Here is a 4,845-nt window from a genome sequence, read left to right as displayed (position 1 = left end):
AAAACAAAAACAATGATATATCTCCTTGTTATGACCTCCCATTCCGGATTTCTCAAGGGTCCTGTCTACTCTGTGATTGCCTTGTTTAGACTGTAAGACTTTGGGGCAGAAACTGTCTGCATTGTTTTTGTCTTATATGGCAAACAGTTATTAATAAATAATACTCAGAGAATGTGTAACCACTGATACATATTTCTGAACTACTTAACATTGTTCATCATTTCCCAGGACAGGAGAAAGACAATTCTTTGATTAAAGGTGAATGGAACAAGAACTGGCAAACTTTGTCCAGGGACAGACACAATCCTTTAGGTCTGGAGAAGAGAGACTTTGACTGAACAGCTGGGTTTGCCAGAAGAAAGGTTGTAACCTTTATATTCCAATAATGGTCTGGCACGCTCCACTCCCTATCACTACCCGGCCTGGGCTAGTGAAGCTCATGATCCAGTCAGGGGACCAAATTCAGGGACGAATCCTGGTATGTGACACTTGAGGTACATTGTGCCTATGCTAAGAAGACCTCCCTTGTATGTGGAAGGTGGGATGATGCTTGACTCATTGTGAAAGTCCTACTCCTGTCTCCAAACTCCTGCAGGGTTGGGAGAATCAGTTATCACTCAATAACCCCATCCCTGCTGCAAAAGCTCACTGTCCAAAGCTGCAATCCTGCCTTGTTTTCGTGAACTGATGGTGAATTGCAATAGTCTGATGAGAGCTGTCATATCCACCTGTAGAATCTACTGTCTGACAAAACTGATTAGAGCCAGGCTGTTGCAGAATTAAGAATCAATATATTGCCGGGAATGCAAATATGAGTTTTGTAGATACAGTATTCCAGAAAGAAGAACAAAACTCCCCCAGGTCAATATGCAAACAAATGTTCTTCTAAAGTATCCATTCCCTTGGAATCACTATGCAGTGCAGTCAGCAATCTCCTCTGATCGCTTCATCTAGATAAAATCTGAGGTGGATCCTGTGTGGTGACACAGTGCAGCACTGGATGCAATTCTCAGTCTGAAAGCTAGAGAGCCATGGGATTTCTTAGACTCATCAGAATGAATCCATGATGTCAGGACTTCTGGTCCTTCTGTGGCCATCAGTAGATTTCACATGTCCACTGTACAGTTACTGAATTCCAGGTTATTACGCATTTTTGTTATAGCACAGAAGTTACAGCAGTGTGTGAGACAATGTAATGCAATAAAAAGTTTAGAAATACAATTTCTTCTTAGTTACATTGTAAAGTATGGTTAGTGCCAAATAATGCAGTGTTATCTCTTTTTTTGGCTTTGCCATTCTAATTATCAAATGGCAGTGTAAGGAAGCAATATGGTTTGTATACAATTTGAATAGCTCATTTTAGACATGGATTATACCAATATTTTAGAGGAAGGCTAAAACCTACATGAAGAAAATACAGGTGGCCTCCTCCTGTTGCACACAGCTATAAAGTTATTAGAAAAGTATTATTTATCTGTGATAATATTCAACTGGTGAAGCAGACAAGGCAATCTGAAAGTAAAATAGATGTAGGCTGTGACCTCTGGTTGTACTCTAAGGAAAATGAATGCGTTTACTAAATTAGGAATATTAAACACCGACTAGTGTTGCTTCCTGGAAAACAAATTGAAAAACATCATTCAGCCTAGTTTGGAGAGAAGAGGCTCTTCTTATGTATTATCACTTGGAACATTTGCATGGAAAAGATCTTTGTTCCATTAGAGTTTGTCTGCTCCTGCTCTGAATAATAATAATAAAATAAGAGCAACATGTCACATTTATATTGTACCTTTCATGAAGGAATGCGTTATGAACTTAGGCTCCTATTCTGCAAACACTTATGCATGTGCATAATTTTATTTACCTAAGTAGTCCTGTTGACATCTCCGGAACTGCTCATGTGTTTAAAGTTAAGCAAACACGAGAGCTTGCAGGATAGAAGCACAAGGATCACTGTCTCTGGGGTGAAACACAAATAATGTTTAACAGTGAAAGCAGTGAACAGGAGTTTTGCGATGGAGTTCTTCAGGTAAAGGAAGAGTGACTATGTGACCCTTGGGGTGAGTTTCCTGACTCAGTCTGTTGAGCGCTTGCTTGCTGTTTGTCGTGTGCCTGCTTGATTGAAGTTTATAGTGGGGTCTGTTTTGGAGGCTGTGTGCTGACCCAAGCAGGCCTGCTAGGCTAGGCTGAGAGCTTCCTAACAGGCTCTAGCCTGCTATCCTTTGATCCCTGATCCCTTTAGATCTCTTGACAAGGGGGCAGGGCTAACACCGGGACTATAGGGGTGTAAAAAGCCAGCTCCTAAGCAACCAGAGGAGCTAGCAAACGGGAGCAGCAGACAGGGGAGTTTTGCAAGGTTGTTTTGAGAGGGAGACTGAGAGCCAGATACACCTAACAAACATACTCTAAACTTAGGCCAGCAACCTCTGACCCAAAAAACAAAGAACAAACAAACAAATCCTGTGCAAGAGTAAAAATAATGTAGGCAGAAGTCCAACAACAGAGTGTGGGCTATCCAGTTTAGGGCACGAAATGCAGCATGTGTGATTACCTGCATTAGTGGCAGGTGGAATCTTCTGTGCATTCGGTGCAAGCAACTCATGGCCCTCAGGGACCAAATACAGGCTCTTGAGACCAGAGTGGCTGAATTGGAGGAGCTAAGGGAGACAGAGAGGTACATACACGAGACTTTCCAGGACACAGTGGAGTGGTCCTATCCCCAGTCTGACAGCTTCTGTGTTGTGGAGGAGAAAAAGTTTCAGGGAAGGAGAACATCAAGCTGGAGCAGAGGGAAATGATCCCATAGTTGAGACCCTCCCTCAGATGATGTTATGATATCCTCTTTTACTAAGGATTCCCCCAGTTATTAGGAGGAGACAAGTAATAATAATGGGGAATTCACTTATTAGAACTACAGACAGTTAGGTTTGTGATTGTCAGGAGAACCGTATGGTGACTTGCCTGTCTGGTGCAAAGGTTGCGGAACTCTTGAGACATCTAGACAGACTTATGTGCACTGCTGGGGAGGAGCTGGTGGTCACGGTACACGTAGGTACCAATGACATAGGGAAAGGTAGAAGATGGGTTCTGGAAGCCAAATTTAGGCTGCTAGGTAGGAGACTAGAGTGAAGTTCAGAACTTCCATAGTAACATTAGCTGAAATGCTTCCAGTTTCACATGCAGGGCCAGTTAGACAGAAAGAATTCCAGAGTCCCAGTGCGTGGATGAGATGATTGTGCTGGGAGGAGGGATTGAGGTTTATTATTAACTGTGTAACCTTTTGGGAAAGGAAGAGCCTACACAAGAAGGATGGGCTCCACCTAAACCAAAAAGGAACCAGACTACTGGCATGTAAAATTAAAAAGATCATAGAGGAGTTTTTGAAACAAAGAGCTGGGGAAAGCCCACAGGTGCAGAGGCATACACAGTTCAGACAGAAACAACCCTTAGAGGAGGATTTATTACAGAGGATACTCTATATCAGCGGTTGGCAACCTTTGTCACTCGGCCCATCAGGGTGATCTGCTGGCAGGCTGCAAGACATCTTGTTTACATTGACCGTCTGCAGGCACAGCTCCCCGCAGCTCCCAGTGGCCAGGGTTCACCATTCATAGCCAATGGGAGCTGCAGGAAGCGGCGCAGGCTACAGAGACATGCTGGCCGCTGCTTCCCGCAGCTCCCATTGGCCGGGAACAATGAACCACAGTCATTGGGAGCTGCGGGGGGCTGTGCCTGCGGACGGTCAATGTAAACAAGATGTCTCATGGCCTGCCACCGAAGTACCCTGATGGGCCGTGTGCTGAAGGTTGCCAACCCCTGCTCTAGTACAGTATCCTAGTACAGAGGAGAGAATAGAAGTTGATAAAATTCAGATAGGAACTGAAAAGAAACAGCTAAGCGAAAAAGAGTCCTATTCAATTATATAACATGAAGGCAGACAACTAAATAGTGACAAATTTTATAAGTATTTTGTACAAATGGTTGAAATCTAAATACTAAGATGGGTGAACTTGAGTGCCTGGTGCTAAATGAGGATATTGATATAATAGGTATCACAGAAACTTGGTGGAACAATGAAAATCTAGGGGAAATAGTAATTCCAGGGTACAAAACACATAGGAAAGACAGAGTAGGTTGCGCTGCTGGGGGAGTGGCACTATATGTGAAAGAAAGCATAGCATCAAAAGTAGTAAAAATCTTGAATCAAATTGTATCATATAATCTCTATGGATAGAAATTTCATACTTGAACAATATAAGTATAGCAGTAGGAATATACTACTGACCACCTGACCAGGATAGAGTTGGTGACTGTGAAATGCTCAGGGAGATTAAAAAGTTTACCAAAACAGAAAACCCAATAATAATGGGGGATTTCAGCTCTTCACATATTGACTGAGACCATGTCACCTCAGGGTAGGATGCACAGACAACATTTCTAGACACCATTAATGACTGCTTCTCAGATAAGCTAGGGGAGAGGCAATTCTTGATTGGGTCCTAAGTGGAACACAGGATCTGGTCCAAAAGGTGAATATAGCTTAACCTCATGGTAATAGTGACCGTAATATAATTAGATTTAACATCCTCGTATGGGGGGAAAATACAAACAAAAAAAACCAAACCAACCCCAACACGGTAGAATGTTACAAAACATTAGGAGTCTAATTAAATGGAAATTGAAAGGAACAGTCACAAGAGTGAAATGCCTGCAAGCTGCATGGAAATTATTTAAAAACACCATAATAAAGGCTCAAACTAAATGTATACCCCAAATAAAAATAAAATTCAGAGGACTAAATAAATGCCACCATGACTAACCTGAGTAAAAGATCAGAGGGGTAGC

At 42.4% G+C, this 4,845-nt stretch overlaps 1 long non-coding RNA gene across 1 annotated transcript in view; it reads left to right on the top strand.

Moving 5' to 3' along the window:
- Positions 1-1,934: 1,934 nt before the first annotated feature.
- Positions 1,935-4,845, top strand: part of LOC117871570 — a 25,961-nt gene continuing 23,050 nt past the window's right edge. Inside the window, exon 1 of the long non-coding RNA XR_004644284.1 lies at positions 1,935-2,060. This is a non-coding gene — a long non-coding RNA (uncharacterized LOC117871570). The remainder of the gene's footprint in view (positions 2,061-4,845) is intronic.

The sequence above is a fragment of the Trachemys scripta genome, chromosome 2 (assembly GCF_013100865.1).
Source record: "Trachemys scripta elegans isolate TJP31775 chromosome 2, CAS_Tse_1.0, whole genome shotgun sequence".
NCBI lineage: Eukaryota > Metazoa > Chordata > Testudines > Emydidae > Trachemys > Trachemys scripta.
The sequence above is the reverse complement of the archived record's forward strand: the minus strand, read 5'-3'. Positions and strand labels throughout refer to the sequence as shown.